This window comes from Oryctolagus cuniculus, chromosome 7, assembly GCF_051225735.1.
Source record: "Oryctolagus cuniculus isolate XC-2025 breed Fujian yellow rabbit chromosome 7, ASM5122573v1, whole genome shotgun sequence".
Lineage (NCBI taxonomy): Eukaryota > Metazoa > Chordata > Mammalia > Lagomorpha > Leporidae > Oryctolagus > Oryctolagus cuniculus.
In genome coordinates, this window is record NC_142873.1 from 20,466,352 (window position 1) to 20,484,211 (window position 17,860).

Consider the following 17,860-nt stretch of genomic DNA (forward strand, 5'->3'; position numbering starts at 1 on the left):
AGACTAACAGCAGGCTTTTCAATAGAAACCTTGCAGACCAAAAGAGAATGGGGTGATATCCCACACTTCCCTCTGGGGCGTTTTATTTCATTGAAGGGAATTTTAAGTTAAAAATTTCTGATTGATTCTTTTTTATGAATTCTACTCCTTTGCTGAATTTCTCTTCCATTATCATACTTTGCTTTTCTCATTTATTTGAATTACCTATCTGCATTTTCTTGCATTTCATTGAATTTCCTTATACTCATTATATTGAATTCTTTTTCAGACATTTTTAAAATTTCCTTCAAATTAATCTATTTTTGCAGAAAAACCATGTTCTTTTGCAGATGTCATACTTCCTTGTTTCTTCATGTTTCTGTGTTCCTACACTTATCTACGTATGTGGCAAAACAGCTGCTCCTTCTTTATGAAGTAGATTTCATTGGAAAACACTTCTTTGTCTATATGGGATATGGGGTGTCAGTTGGGTTATTGCTTTGGCTTTGGCTTTGGCTCTAGAAAGTAACCTTGATTTCTTCAACTGTAATCAAAATCAGATCCTGAATGCCACAATGTCCAGTCTGTTGCAGTTCAGAGGTAGTGGTGTGGCTTAGTACTGGATGTGAGCTTTCAATGGTGTGTGCACTCAGGCCCCCAGGTAGAATGCCAATCACACTGGAGTTTGGGATGGCAGTAGCCGTGTTTCTGGGACATAGAGGGAGCCATTTACAGGGTTTCATTAGGTGTGTGCGGGTGATGCTTGAGCTTGTAGCACTGATAACTGTGGTCCTAAGAATTGTGGGCTGCCAATGGGACCTTCCCCATGTCCTCCTGAGTTGGTATTGGTGATGCTGGGAATTATAGCACCAAAATTCCCAGTTCTGGCACTGGGGATATGAAGAAGATTTTACTCAAGTACGTGGGGGTAAGCACAGGTTATGATGGGGATTGTATACTAGTAGGTGTGAGCCTGGAGCAGTGGAATGTGGTTAAGTTCTTCCCTGGCTCCCATGGAGTGAGCACAGATGTTTTTGGGGCTTGGAGAACTAATAGCCACAATCCCAGGGCTGTAGGTTATGCTGGGGAACACCCACGTGGCAAGGGCAGGCTTTTCTAGAGATTGTAGGACGGTTCTGGAGCAGCACAATGCGGATAAGACCTTCCCTAGATACTTCATGGTGATCACAGGTGATTGGGGAATGCAGCATCAGCAGTCTGTAGTACTCAGGGGTAACTCACATGGATCCCGTGGGGTAAGCACAGGTCGTGCTGGGATTGTGCATTGGCAGGGATGGACCCAGAGCAGTAGAAGGCAGGAGAGGGAGGTTGAGAGTGAGTGCAGCTGTTCTTCCTTTCTGTGTATGCACCTTCCCATCTGCCATCACTTTCCCCCGTCTGAAGAGTTTTCCTTGACATGTTTTATTCTGCAGCTAGCTGAAGTATTGCCTAATCTCACACCAGCTCATGCCAGATTGACAGTGTTGAAGCCTGAGCCTAGTATTCTCCCCAGATGTGAAATCAACAAACACTTAGAATTTTTTTTTAATTTAAAAATATTTATCACAAAGGCAAAGACACAGATAGAGAAATACATAGAGACAGAGAAGACAGAAATCTCCCCTGGTTCACTCAGGAAATGTCTGCAACAGCTCAGACTGTGCTAAGCCACAGCCCTGAGTTGGGATCAGCCCGGGTCTCCCACACGAATGGCAGGAATCCAACTACCCAAGCCATCATATGCTGCCTCTTCGGGTGGGTATTATCGGGAACCTTAAACCTGGAAGAGATCTGGAGCTCAAAGCCAGACACTCTGACAGGGAATGCATCATCCCACATGGCATCCTAGACACTGGGGCAAATGCTTGCCTCATTCCTTAGAATTATGTCTGTTTATTCTTGCCACTTTTAAAATACCTTTTTAGAATTCACTGAGCCTCTTTTCATGAAGGATTCTGTAGTACAACACCTGGGCTCCGCCCACCCCTTTGGAATGGAAGGTTAGTTTACCCACATCTGGAAATGCATGTTACTCACAGTTCTTAGCTGAATTCTTCTCTGGAAGTTGCTCTCAAATGAAAATAGGCTCCTTGCTCACAGCCACACCTTTCTCCACGGGCAGCCCACAGTCAGCAACACCTGGTTTCCTATCCTCGTTTCAGAACAACTCTGAAGAAATTCTGACTCCAGACCTCAAAAAGAAGCTGCTGAGGCCCTTTTTAACACTGAATCAGGGCTCGTTTTCTGCATGTGTCATTCCTACATCACGTACTTCCCTGCAATGTTTCTACAAAGGATATAAATCCCAGAATTTCCTCTATCCAAATCTTCATTTCATGGTGTTTTATGGGCAAGATTAACCATGCAACACTCCACACCAGAACTGGCATGAAGAAACAGACTCTCAAATGGAATTTTGTGGCTGGTTCACCTACCAATAGGTTGGCAATAATCATGAGATTATTAATGATAGGAGACTACAGGGAACCCTGGTCTGCAGTTTCAACACAATTTCTAGGAAATGGAATGATGCTCAAGGAAGGAAATGCACGAATTGGTGTGATACACTGATTCTTTTTTTTTTTTTTTTTTTGACAGACAGAGTGGACAGTGAGAGAGAGAGAGAGAGAGAGAGAAAGGTTTTCCTTTTCCATTGGTTCACCCCTCAGTGGCCACTGCGGCCGGCACACTGCGCTGATCCGAAGCCAGGAGCCAGGCGCTTCCTCCTGGTCTCCCATGGGGTGCAGGGCCCAAGCACTTGGGCCATCCTCCACTGCCCTCCCGGGCCACAGCAGAGAGCTGGACTGGAAGAGGAGCAACCGGTAGAGAACCGGCGCCCCAACTGGGACTAGAACCCGGTGTGCCGGCGCCACAGGCAGAGGATTAGCCTATTGAACCGCGGCGCTGGCAATACACTGATTCTTCATGGTAGAAGTATGAAGGAAACAGTAAATATAAGGATTATGGAATTTGATTGATTGATTAATGGAAGAAAACAATAGAAGTCTTATGGTTAGCAGTTATCTGAGTCAGTGTGAAAACCATAGGATCTATGTGGCAATACAAAAAAATAAATTTTTTTCTTCTACAGCTAAAGGGCAGGAAAAAAATCATGTATTAAGCCCCTGTCTTAGTTGCACGAAAGGTAGAATTCCAGAGAAGTTTGAATTTTCAGAGCCAGAGAGAATGGCAGGCTAAGCAAAGCCATGATTGAGAAGAGTGGGGCCCTGGGGACACATGGAAACACACAATGGAGAATCTTTACTCCTAAACTCTGCCTCTGTAGAAGGATCTGGATTCATCCAGTTAAGACTCCCCTGGCACAGTAGACACTTTTGCAATTCTATGAAATATTTACAATTCACTGCTGTAGAGGTTAAGGCTTGGTTTCAGAACCACAGGGGCTAATATTGTGATTCTCTTAATGGGGTTTGTATAAACTCTACACAAAATCTCTTCCCACCACAGATACCTCTAATGATGTATAGAAACTCCTGAGTTCTATGACCTGAAATGCAAGGTGGTTCATACTGCACTCTGGACCTGCTTACAGTGTGGGTATTATCTAATCAGAGCAATATTTTCAACTAGGGAATATTCTGCCTTCCAACACACAGCATGATGCTGCCCTTTTAGTGGTGAGAGTTAAGGCTAGTTCTCTTCATTTGCTTAAGATGACGGAGAAGTTTCTGCTTTGCAAAGCAACGCAAGGAGAATTGTGAGAATTTGAGCATTGAAAGGTAGACTGGCGCACAGCACCATTTCCTTGGTCCCTGAATGTGTAATCAGAATATACATCACACTTGGAAGAACCCTTATGTTGCTTCTTGGGATGAGAGCTGTCTTTGTGGAGATGGCCAAATGGAAGCCCTTGAAATTGCCCCTCTCCCATCTGTGATGATTATAAATTTAAACAACACTGTCTCTCAGGGAAAATGGTAGAAGTTAGTTTTGCCTTTCAAAACAGAATGAGCCCAGTGGTAGTGTTTCCCATCATATCTACACTGAACTCACAAATCTGTACCTGTACCCAACTTGCTTAAGTAGGAACTCCAACAGCAGCTCTGTGACAGATGTGACATCTTTACTAGATCAGACGAACTTGGCCTCAGTGCATGACCACTGATGTGGGAAACACACTCTGTTCCATTCCTATTGGAAAAAGAAAATCAGAAACAACCCTCAGTCACTTAGAATAGACAACAATGTACATTTGTGGCATGTCTCCATATCTCTGTAACTCTTCGGCTTAAAAAGACCTGGATCATCTGAATATCCCATAGAACATCACACAGGTCTCTACTGATTGTCACCATATGAACCAGGAAAAAAGTAGCAAGTATGTTGGAGACCTCGGTAAGACATGAGCAGGCAAGCATTTCAGAGATAAAGATTAAGGGGCGGATCATATCACTGAGATGTTTGGGATTTTTGGTGTACTATGACATCCTTTCTGAATTAAGGATAAATCAAATCTTATCATAATTCTTACCACTAAAATGGCAGTACTGCACCATGGGTGTGGAAAGCAGAAAGTCTGCACTTGAAAATACTGCTCTGACTAGATGATACCAAGGCTAACAGCAGGTCCAGGCTGTGCTGTGACCCTCTTTGCTAGTCGGGTCAGAGAACCCAGGCGACTATTATCAGAGGTATATATGGTAGGAAGATTTCGTGTAGAGTTTACAATACTAGTGTTCACAATACTAGTGTCCACGGTTCAGGAGCAAATTCTCAGCAGCCACAGCCGAGAAATGTGTCTTTCTTTCTTTCTTTCTTTCTTTCTTTCTTTCTTTCTTTCTTTCTTTCTTTCTTGACAGGCAGAGTGGACAGAGAGAGAGACAGAGAGAAAGGTCTTCCTTTTCCATTGGTTCACACACACACACACACACACACACCCCAGTGGCTGCTGTGGCCAGCACACCGTGCTGATCCAAAGCCGGGAGCCAGGCACTTCCTCCTGGTCTCCCATGCAGGTGCAGGGCCCAAGCACTTGGGCCATCCTCCACTGCACTCCCTGGCCACAGCAGAGAGCTGGCCTGGAAGAGGGGCAACCGGGACAGAACCGGCGTCCCAACCAGGACTAGAACCTGGAGTGCCGTCGCCGCAGGCGGAGGATTAGCCTATTGAGCCGCGGCACCAGCCGAGAAATGTATATATTTCAAGAGGAGCTCCTAGAGTGCAACTGAGCCTGGACAGAGATGGAGCAGCTGGACATGGGACACCAAGTGACCATGCAGTCAGAACTGTCAAAATCAGGAAATTGGCACTGGCATGATACTATTAATCAAATAATCAGTTTTCATAACATTTTAAAAAATTCTGATGTTCTTTTTTTTTAAACAGATTGTTAAGGAAAGATGTGTTCCTTTAAAAAGCTGCTTTATTGACTTCAGTGGCACACTTGTAAAATATTAACAAGTCTAACACATCTATTCAAAATTGTGATTTACACTAACATAATTGTATGTGCATGTATGGATGAGTGCAATATCAACTGATGTTTAGTTCTATGACATCTTGTTATGTATTTATTGATTTTTCCCAAAAAACCTTTTATTTAAGGAATACAAATTTCATAAGTACAACTATAGAAATACAGTGATTCTTCCCACTATACCTGTCCTCCCATCCCCACTCCCACCCCACCTCCTCCTTCCTCTCCCATTCCCAGTCCCATTCTCCATTAAGATTCATTTTCAATTAACTTTATACATAGAAGACCAACTCTATACTAAGTAAAGATTCCAACAATTTGCACATAAACACATACCAAAAAAGAAAAAAAACCCTGAGAACTAGTTTTACAGTTAATTCTCATAATACAACTCACTGAGCACAGTGGGGAGTAAGTGCACAGTGACCACTGTTGTTAATTTAACAATTAATACTCCTATGTATGATGTCAGTGATCACCTAAGGCTCTTGACATGAACTGCCACGACTATGGAAGCCTTTTGAATCACAATCTCTGTTAGTATTTAGACAAGGCTATAAGCAAAGTAGACGTTCTCTCCTCCCTTCAGAGAAAAGTACATCCTTCTTTGACGGCCACTCCTTTCCACTGGGGGCTCACTCACAGAGATCCTTCATATAGGACATTTTTTGCCACAGTGTCTTAGCTTTCTATGCCTGAAATGCTGTCATGGGCTTTTCAGCAGACCAGAATGCCTTAAGAGCTGATTCTGAGGTTAGAGTGCCATTTAAAGCAATTGTCAATCTATGAGTCTGCTGTGTGGACTGCTTCCCATGTTGGAACATTCTCTTCTTTTTAATTCTATCTATTATTATTGTCAGCCACTTGATCTTATTAATATGATCCCTTTAACACTTAATCCTATCTATATGACCACTTTAACCCTTAATATGATCACTTTAACACTTAACTTGACATTTTTATCACCCAGTTTAATGGGATTTGGGCAAGTTTTTAAACCATACCCTTAGAAGTAAGTCTGTAGGAATGTGTGCAGAACTGTACAGCTTTACAGGTACAAGCTTCCTCTTCCTCTCTTATTCCCACTCTTATTTTTTACTGAGATCAATTTCAATCGACTTTATACACATATGATTAACTCTATGTTAAGAGTTCAACAAATAGTATGAAGAAGAGTATTTATATTTGTGTGATCATCACTAAAAGTAAAGGAAACTTCAAAAAATCATCACAAAAAGCTCTCCCATGCTGCCCTTTTAAAAGCACATCTTGGTCCCAACTAAACCCCTGATAACCATCAGGCTTTTCTCCATTAATGTAATTACATCCATACATCCATGCAGTGAAATACTACTCAGCAGTAAACAAGAATAAATGATTAATACATGCAACAAATGATCTTTTGTGGCAATAAAGTTCACATAACATAAAATTTCCATTTTACTATGAAAAATGTCATTTAATATAATCACAGTGTGTACACTACCATCTCTATATAGTCCAAGCATTTCATCACTCCATAAGACAAATCTGTAAGCTACTCTCTATATTCACAGATTTACCTCTTTACCTGGATATTTCATGTACATGGAATCATACAACATGGGACCTCTTGTTCTGACTTCCCCCACCTACAGTAATGTTTTTGGAGTTCCTCTGCCTTATACCATGTATCAGTACTTTGTTCTTTTTGGTGTATTAACAATATTCTGTTATACATGTACAAGAGTTCTTCAAAAATTTATTAAAAATGGTAATAGAAGATAAACTTATGTTGTCAAAAATTCTGAAATCCATGCATTTGAGTTGTCTTCAAAAATTTCATGAAAATGCATATTGTCAGAAAACTATGCATAAATTTCAAAATTTCTTGCACCAAAATTAACTGATCTTTTAATTTTATTTTCTGTGATTTTTAAAAATAATCTCATAAACACACATATTTATACACATACATCTGTATATATACATATAGGTATACTATAATTTATTTACTCCTTTACATGATGATGGACATTTGCATACTTAGAGCATAATTGTTGGATCATACAGTAATTCTGTGTTTAACTTTATAAGGAACAAACTGCTTTCCACAGCTGCTAAATCATATTACACTCCTACCAGCAACGTACAAGGCTCCAATTTCTCCACATCCACGGCAACATTTGTTATTTTACATTTTTTATGATATACATCTAATTGGGTGTAAGGTAGTAACACATAGTTTGGATTTGTATTTCCCTTATGATTAATAATGTTCAGTTTTTCCAACATGCTGGTTAGCTATTCTTATATTTTTTCATATAGCATTCTCTTTAAGTCCTTTGTCTATGTTTAATTGGGTTGTCTTTTTGTTATTGAGTTGTGAGTACTCTGGACACCAGACCTTTATCTGATAGATGATTCACAACTATTTTATTCCATCCTTTAAGTTGTTTTTCACTTTCCTGATCACATCCTTTGATGTACACAGTTTTTAATTTCAAGAAAGTCCAACATGTTGCTTATGCTTTGCATGTATGTGAAATTTCAGCGATCTCAGCAGCATTTGTAAAGAGAGTGTTCCTCCTCCCATGAAGTTATCTCGGAATCCTTGTGGCAAATCATTTGATCATAGATATTTGGGTTTATTTCTGGACTCTCAGCTATATCCCATTATGTTAACCACATTGCTTTGATTATTGATGCTTTATAATAACTTAAAATCAGAAGACTTAGATTTTCTTTTCCAATACTATTTCAGCTATTGGAGGCCCCTTGAGAGGTTAGCTATTCAATTTCATCAATAAAGACCATTGTTATTTTGATAGGGATTGCATTAAAACTAAATCATGTTGAGTAGAATTTCCCATTGAAAAGTATCTTCCAGTTCCTGAAACAGGATAGCTTCCCATTGACTGATGCTCCTTATCTTATGAAGGTGTTATATCCTGAGAAAATGATTTCAGGTTAAAAATATTGTAAATAAAAAATGTGTTCAATATACTTAACCTACCCAAGATCTTAGCTTAGCCTCACTCACCTAGAACATTTACATTAGCCTACAACTGGACCAAATCATCTAACACAGTCTATTTTATGATAAAATACTGAATATCTCATTTAATTTATTGAAAGCCAAGCTGACAGTGAAAAAACAGAATAGCTATATGTTGCTCATCATTAATATGCACAGCTGAAAGAAAACTGGGCCTGAAGAATATTTGGAGCATTGAACCAAATGACTGCTGGATGATGTCGCGGCTATGGCCATGGGGTCATCAATTTCTGGCATGGAGTGCAGCTTTCTGCTGCTTCCCAGCAGTACAAGAGAGAATTGTACTGTACATCACTAACCAGGGAATAGATCAAAATTTAAAGCACCGTTTCTACTGAGTACAAGAGATTTTCTGTTCATAAACAAGAGAAATTGTAAGTTGAATCATCACAAATTGAGGACTATCTGTATTTATGTCTTTAACTTCCATCAGGAACATTTTGTAGTTTTCAGTGTATAAGGCATCTCATCGATTACACCTTTTCTTAGATACTTATTTTTTTGGATATGGTATGAAAGCAAACCATGGTAAGTTAATGCCATCTCGAGCCTCACCCTCTGTTTTGACACCTCTCACCCCCTCTCAGAACTCTGACAATCTGCTAGTGTAGCTGATGCTACTCTCTAGCCATAAAGTATATGTGCTATCACAAGTTTTCTGATATAGTTAGAAAGACCAACTGGATACCTAAGGAGTTAGCTCTTAAAGAATGCATAAAAGAATGGTGTGAAATGATATCCTTATTAGATTTACAAATGTGTAATATCTTTCCCCTTCTTGGCACCTTGCATGGAAAAATCTTGGTACAGCAACCAGTGTTGTGACACAGCAAATTAAGCCACCACTTACAAACCTAGCATCCCATATTGGATTGCCAGTTTGAGTTCCATGTACTCTGCTTCCAACCCAGCTTCATGCTAATGTGCCTGGGTGATGGTCCAAGTAGCGGGGCCTCTGCCATCCATGTGGGAGACCAGGATGGAGTTCTGGGCTTCTGGCTTCAGCATAACACGGCCCTGGATGTTGCTGCCATCTGGAGAATGAACCAGTGAATAGAGAATCTCTATCTATCTCTATCTCTATCTATCTTTATCTCTATCTCTCCTCTATCTCTTTCTGTCTCTCTCTATCTCTCTCCATCTCTGTCATCTCTATCTCTCCATCCCCCCACCATCACTCTGCCTTTCAAATAAATAAATAAATCTTTTTTAAAATTTTATTTAAATTATACAAGTTCCATGTATTTCATAATACAGATTTAGGAACACAGCGATACTTCCCACTCTACTCTCCCTCCTGCCCGTGCTGTAACCCTTCTTCCTCCTCCCTCTCCTATTCCCACTCTTAATTTTCACAAAGATCTACTTTTCATTTATTTAATGATCATAAAGTTATCCCTACACTAAGTAAAAGAGTTCAACAAATAGAATGATGAAAAAAACAACTGTTCTGCAACAGAAGAGACAAGAACTATAAACAATCATTGAATTTCAAATTGTCCGTTTCAACCCAAAAATAAGTAAATCTTAAAAATACAATGCTATTTAAAAATTCTTTAAATGAGAAATATTAGATGAAAAGAAATGATACTTTTAAAAAATTAATTGTATAACAATATATAAAATTAATATAAATTCCTTTTTAATTGAAATTAAGTTTTAAAATGCTACATAAGAAATAAATGATTATAAGATCATTAATCATCTATTAATAATGGTTATTTCTAGGCGAATGAATTGTAAGTGATATTGATTTCCTTTTATGTTCTCTATGTATTTGAAGAATTTTTATGTTCTCTATGTATTTGAAGAATTCTACACAAATGTGCTTTTCTTTTAGAATCAGCAGATGTATGCTGCCTCATTTGTTTATATCATGTGTATTGCTATTTTAAAACCCAGAATCAGTGGGAACTAAACCAGATAATTTTAGATCTAGCTTAATACTTTAGTTTTTAGCAATAGCTGCAAAATTGTATATTGTGAAAAAGATTTATTTAGAAAACTTTCACAAATGTACTGTTTTCTTCTTACTTCCTTTTCTATTGAAAGAAAAGGCACTTATCCTGTAGCATAGTACCAAGCATTTCAGAAGAGACTGAAAGATAAAAGCACAACTTTGAATTCCATGTCCTAGTATTTTATATTCAATCCATTTCAGAGACTATACAGCAGTACATTATTCAAATCCCATTAGAGGGTTAGCATTGAGGGCGAGGTAGTATATTGATAGATCCAGAAAATTCAGGTTAGGTTAACTCCATTAAGGAAGAAAAATAGAAATCTATTTAAACATAACCTAGACTGAAGCAATGCCTAATGCATCCTAAAGAAATAAAGGGAACAATAGAAAAAGACTATTAGACAAAATAGCAAATATAAGAAGGTAAGCAAAACTGCAATTTGAAATGTAGACAAACTGGCCAATCTCACAGACTTTAATCAGATTTTTACAAAATGCATTGTTCAAAGGGAGGACAGAAATACTATCCAGAAAATGCAGTGGTATCATCACATTAAATAAAAACATGGGTGCTGCCATGTTTAATCACTCCACAAATGATCAGACATACACTATTTGATAACTGTGATCATTCATAAAAATTTAAAGTGCTTTCACTTGAAGTTTAACATTTTCATATCATGGACTGTAAAATGAAAATAAACTTGAAGGGCAAGTGAATATCCTAAGGAGGAAATAACAGAAACAAGTATTACTTCTATTGAAATTCCCTTGTACTGAACCCATGCTTATGTATCTGAAACTCTGCCTCCTGTAATGCACCTTTGTAGACAACGATCATTGTCTTTCTTTTTATCTCGTTAGTATCCTATTCATTCTCCAGTGTAGAGGCCAAGATTAGTCTATCTACAGAGTTACTCAGAAGTAGACTGAGTCCAGGATTCTTCTCCGTGTGATTCACTGAGAGAGTTACTTTCAGAAGGGAAATAGGGAGGCACAATAAGGTAGGATAGGGTAGAACAGGTAATTAATCAGAGGTGATCCAGCTGGACACCGGCTTCGGCTAGATCCAGTGTAGAGCCGAGTCAAGTAGTGCAGGCTTTGTACCTGTCGTTAGGCCATCGCCTGTCATTGGCTTTATGCTGCTGCATGTGGTAATGCCCACATGCGTCCTTCCCATCCAAGGGGATTTTCTGGATTAAGGGGACTCTATGAGACACTGACAGCTAATACTGACAGCAACTCAGTGCCAAGGAGGATTGGAGTGGGACACCAACAGAACCTACTAAAATTAGCGTTTGTCAAAGTGTGATCTTTGATGAACTCTACAAGAATTTTCTGGTGTTTATGAAAATTTAAGGTGCTGGGGGCCGGCATTGTGGTGTAGTGGGTGAAGCTATGATACCAGCATAACATATGGGTGCTGGTTGGTGTCCCAGTAGCTCCACTTCTGATACAGCTCCCTGATAAAGGCAGTGGAAGATGGTTGAACAGTTTGGGCCCCTGCTGCTCATGTGGGAGACCCAGATGAAGCCCTTAGCCCCTGTCTTTGGCCTGACTCCAGCACTATCTGCTGCAAGCATCTGGGAAGTGAACCAGTGGATAGAAAATCTCTCTCTCTCCTTCCCTCCCTCTTTCCCTCCCTCCGTCCCCCCACCCCGTAACTCTCTCAAATACATAAATCTCAAAAAATACTTAAAGTGCTATGCTTTCTGCAGTCCATTTGAATAAAAATCACCAGGGATGGGGCATAGGCATGTTTGGTTTAAGAAACTCTTCCTAAGATTCTTTAGCACATTAACATGTATGAACCTCACCCTTTTTTATTCAGCATCAAATGTCTTCATGCAATCAAAGCTGTCAATCTTGAATGTCAGTTAAATAACTATTTAGAACAAAATTTTAGTTTTGCTCTCCTGGTTAAACAATAAACATAACCAAAACCATTCCTGATAATTTCCATATTCATGCAAAAGTCAACATTGTGCTGGAAGAAATATTTTGTTACTTACAAGAAGTGATTAAAAGTCCACCCAGGGAAACAATCACGGACGCTCTTGGGAGTTATCCTTCTGAGGATCTGAACCTCCATGTCAGACTGTTTGCAGGAGGAAAGAACTTGATAGGAAGTTCTGAAACATCCCCTTCCTGTAAAACACAACTCTTGCCTTCTGCACAGGTGAAATAAGGTAATTTTTCCATCAATTGTTTTAAAATATGTCCACAATAGTTATAATCCTCCCCTTCAAAAGCAGAGCCTAAATTTTCACTGCTTGATTGGGTGATGGCCTTGGTAATCCCTCTCTGATGGTAGCAGTAGAAGTAAGAGTGTGTGACTTCAAGATAAGGTATTAAGGCCGGCGCCGCGGCTCAATAGGTTAATCCTCCGCCTTAAGGCGCCAGCACTCCGGGTTCTAGCCCCGGTTGGGGCACCGGATTCTGTCCCGGTTGCCCCTCTTCCAGGCCAGCTCTCTGCTGTGGCCCAGAGTGCAGTGGAAGATGGCCCAAGTCCTTGGGCCCTGCACCCCATGGGAGACCAGGAGAAGCACCTGGCTCCTGCCTTCAGATCAACGCGGTGCGCCGGCCACAGCGGCCATTGGAGGGTGAACCAATGGCAAAGGAAGACCTTTCTCTCTGTCTCTCTTTCTCACTGTCCACTCTGCCTGTCAAAAAAAAAAAAAAAAAAAAAGAGAGATAAGGTATTAAAAGGCATGGTGGCATCTTCCTTTCTCTTTCTCTCACTTGTATTACTCCCTCTGCAGATAGAAGTAGGATTATGAGGCCCTTTAAGCAGCTCCACGGAGGGATCTATGTAATAAGGAACTAAGGTTTTACACACACACACACACACACACACACACACAATTCTGACAATAGAAGTGAACGTGCCATCTCAGCAGGTGATTTTCCAGCCCAGACAAGCCTCCGGTGACTGCAGCTGTATTTGGATTACAAGGTCTTCATACCTCCTGAAGCATAACCATTCGGATAACACACTCCCCAAATCCTTACCCATATAAATATAGCTTAATGAATGCTATGTTAAATCAGCTGGTTTTGGAGCAATTTTTTAGACATCAATGAATAACATATTACTTTAAAAGTCTTTTTCTGGGTTCCTGGATAATATTAGTCCCTTCCCTCAAATTCTTTTGTAATAAGCACTTTTTTAAAATAATTTCACTCTCCTTTAAAAATGGGAAGACCTCTGAAATGATTAGCACATGGTCTGTTCTGTGGTTTGGTATGGCTTTGGCTTGTCTCCCAAGGGCTCACCTGATGGAGTCACAGCCCTCAGTATGCCCAGGTTAAGAGGTGGTGGCACTTTCAAGAGGTAGGCCAGGTGAGGAGTCTTTAAAGATATGTTCCTTGGAAGGAATTGATGTAGTTCTTGGGAGACCTTGATTAGTTCTCGCAAAAGTGAGTAGTTATGGAAGAGCAAGCTGGGTTATTCCCCAGTCTCTGGATTTCTGTCTCGCCAGATGTTCTCTCTGTCTCTCCCTCTTGCTCATGTTTTCTCCATGATACAATCTGCCATGAGAGCTGCACTAGAGCCAAGCCGATGCTGGCCCTATGCCACTGAACCTCTAGAACTATGAGCTAAATAAACCTCATATCCTAGTAAAGCAGTCCATCTTTGCTATTTCAATACAGAAACAGAAAGAGGACTCACATACTGTTTATCAATCGCTAGTATCCCAGTATCAAGAACAAAGTGAGTAATTATCTTTCCTGATGCTTCTTGGAAAGCAGTATAGGAGTTTTATTGAGGGAAAAGTCAGAGGTGGGAATTACCAGTGGAAAAAGTAGGTCATTGTCCAGGAAAGGGGGACTAAGACATGTAGCAAAAGACACTAGAAATGCAGATAAAGGTCGCATGGGCGGAAACAGAGGTGGAATGATACCAAGCAGAATCTTACTCCTTTGTAGTATTGTTGATTGTTGGCCAGAGCCATGAGGATACTGGTGCTAGAGACAAGGAAATGGTCCATTCAGGTCTTCTAGGTCTCTTGTCCACAATCCAGGGGTCACTTCCCAAGAAGAGACATTAAATTCCTAGAACCATGAGCAATGTGCAATTGTGATCTAGTAGAGTATGATGCTGGGACTGATAAAAACTGAGCCTACATGAGTGAAGGTGTGACAACCTGGACAGCATGAAGTGTCTAGCAAGTGGCTCATGGCCCGGAGTGTAAGGATTCACCTAATATTTACCAGTGTCATTAGGTTCAGAACAGGGTATAGCTACAGGAATGAAGGAAAACCAGTTATAATCCTATGCCTAGTTAAGAAATTTGGATTTTATTTTGTACTTACTGGGGAGACACTTGAGTGTTTCACAGAGAAGTGACAAGGTTGTTGGTTTTTGTTTTTCTAATTTGAGAGACAGACGTAGTTAGAGATAGAGACAGAGAGAGAATGCGAGAGCGAGCTGCCATCTGCTGGTTCACTCCCCATATGGCTACAATGGTTGGGGGGGAAGCTGGAGCTGGAACCAGGAGCCAGGAACTCAACCCAGGTATCTCCCATGATGGCAGGAACATAACCGCGTGAACCTGCTGCCCTCCCAGGATCTGCATTGGCAAGAAACTGGCATTGGGAATTGGAATCAAGAATCAAACCCGGGCACTCTGAGGTATGATGTGGGTGTCTTAACTGGTATCTTATCCACCAGGCTAAATGTCTGCTCTCCATGATCAATCTTATACCCAAAAAAAGATCATCCTTTTAGTTGGAAAGAAAAATTTTTGATAAGAAATAAAGATAAGTGACCTAATAGGAAGTTATTATAATAGTCTGGGCAGGAAATGATAAGGTTCTGAAGTAAAACACCTAATAGTATTTGGAGAGGAAGGGATAGGAGCAAGAAATACACAACTGAAATCTACAGTATTTTTAAAGTGACGATACAGATTGTAGATGACAATCTACACAGTGAATAAGAATCAGGTTAGAAAGCTAGAGTGTGTATGGAATAACAAGTAGCTAATGGATCAGTTGATTTGGAAGCCAGGGTCTAGGATCTGTGGCCCAGCCAAGTCAGTGAGAGGACAGTGTGGAAGCCACAGGCCTCTATATTTCAATCCCCATTGAGTCTTTCTGTGGACTCCTGATAAATGCTGAGAGCCCTGATCCCCTGTAAATAGGGCTCGAGGAAAATATGTTCACTCCAGTGAGTTAGTGATTAAGTGAAAATGTTCAGATTTCCAAACACAGCCTAAACATGGCCATGGTTCGTACATGTGGTAACTTTGGACTCTTCTCTCTCCAGCCCTGGCAGGATCCCAGACGTTGCTGCTTAACTGGCTTTCACTCTTACTGACAATTTTATTTATGATGTAGTTTCCTAGCCTTAAAAGTTGTACTTGGCTTAGGCAGCTGCAAGGTACAGATACAATAAAATGTGACATTTGTTAAAAGATTTAAAACAACTCAGAAACTGCCCCAACATTGCAGTTTATAATAGGAAGGCAACCTTAAAAAAGAACAGAGCATTGTGCTCACAAACCCCCAAATCCTAGGGCCACCTGGACAGTCTGGGGCATATGGAGCGCCAGGATCTGGAAAAATCTTAAAGCCAGGCCTTACATTACTCAGATGCCACATGACTCTGCAAACTGTAATCATTTTTAAGCCTCCTTTTCCCTTTCTATTTCATCAGTTCCTGATCTGATTTTAATGTTCGGCTTGAATTTTCTTCTAGATTTTTCCATCATCAAGCAATTTTGCAACAGGAAAAGCTAAAGAAGCAAGGAAGGGGCCAGCATTGTGATGCAGCAGCTTGAGCCTCCGCTTGCAACACAGGTATTCATATGAGCACCACCTCGAGTCTTGCCTGCTCCAGTTCCAATCCAGCTGTCTGCTAATGTGCCTGGGAAAGCAGCGGAAGGTGATCTGAGTGCTTGGCCTTAGCCACCCGCCCACGTGGAAGATCCAGATGGAGTTATACGCTCCAGGCTCTTGGCTTTTGCCTGGCCCAGCCCCAGCTGTGGTGCCTATTTGGAGACTGAACCATTGGATTGAAAAGCCTCTCTCTCTTCTCTCTGCCTCTCTCTGTAAATCTGGCTTTGAAGTAAATAAACAAATCTTTTTTTAAAAAGCAAGGAAAACTATGTTCAAGGCTATTGTAATAGAGGAGAGAGACCAGAATTTCTGCAGCCTGAACTAGACTCTGTTGAAATAAGCAACCAGCAGTCACTGTAAAGCATTAGAGTGGGGGAGAAGGTGATGGGCCATTTGTATTTACTAACCGGCTTTACCCCAAGAAAAAGTAAACTTTCTCCTATCCTCATAGCAGTAGTTAACTTTATGTTGGTGAAAGTCTCCACCAGTCTTCCACTCTGCAGGTGGAAAGACAGGAATGCTATCTTCCTTGATGACTGCAGTCAAAGAGATGGCTCACACACCCTTCAGAGAAACGTTCTTGAGTTGTAAAACTGGCAAGAGGCTTTTCAAAATATTTATATCTCAGTGGGACAGAGAAATAACATGCTATTAGAAGTCTTCTAAAGAAAATGTTCTAAGAAAGGGAGGTTAGGGCCTGGCCTCAACTTAGGGCTATCTAAAGTTTAGCCAAGCTGAGGGGACCACAGTCAAGGTTGGTTACTGTAATCAATAACTTTTATCAAAAAGGAGCCTAGGGATGAGCGTTTGACTCAGCAAGTTAAGTCATCACTTAGGAACGTACATCGCAAATTAGAGTCTCTGGGTTCAAGTCCCAGCTCTGCTTCCAATACAGATTCCCGTTACTGCACGCTCTAGGAAGAAGCAGGTCGTGGCTCAGTTATTTGGGTCCCTGCCAACCATATGGGAGACCCAGATTCAGTTCTGAGCTCCTGGATTCGCACTGGCCAGCCCGGGACATTGTAAGCATTTGAGGAGCAATCTAGCAGATGGAAAATCAAACTCCATCTCTCTCCTCCTCTCCATCTCTCTCCTTCCCCTTTCCATCTCCCTCCCTCTCTGTCTTTCCCTCTCAAAACGTATATATATATATAAGCATTCAAGAATGAGGCTAACATCAGAGAAAGTCATATGATGCAAAAGCACCACAGGACATAAAATTTTAAAACTTACCTTTGAATTCTGATACAAGCTGTGGACTAAAAGTCTGCTAGTGATAAGCATGCTCTATAAGGTAGGAAAATAGTGATGAATTTAGGCCACTTTTCACAATCTTGAAAATCGAGCTGAGTAGACCAACACAGGTAGAGTTCTGTTGGGGAATTCATACATAGTAGATCTTGTCAGAATTCGGCTTTCAAAAAGCCTCCCTAGAATATTTGGAATAACCTCTCCCTTTGAGACTCAGAGCTCTGAATCTTTGAAGAAGTCACTAATTTCTTCAGCTAATCCCCAGTGAACGTTGGATAGTGACCTTGAACACAATGGAACACTTGGAGTCACACTGAAGTGAAGATTTTCGTGACAGCCACATTTGAAT

The 17,860-nt window shown here is 40.6% G+C and overlaps 1 long non-coding RNA gene across 1 annotated transcript in view; it reads left to right on the forward strand.

Moving 5' to 3' along the window:
- The window catches only part of LOC149125353 (uncharacterized), a 72,754-nt gene extending 56,243 nt beyond the window's left edge, over positions 1-16,511 (forward strand). The window contains exons 2-3 of the long non-coding RNA XR_016237012.1: positions 14,955-15,052; positions 16,121-16,511. This is a non-coding gene — a long non-coding RNA (uncharacterized LOC149125353). The remainder of the gene's footprint in view (positions 1-14,954; positions 15,053-16,120) is intronic.
- Positions 16,512-17,860: the final 1,349 nt, after the last annotated feature.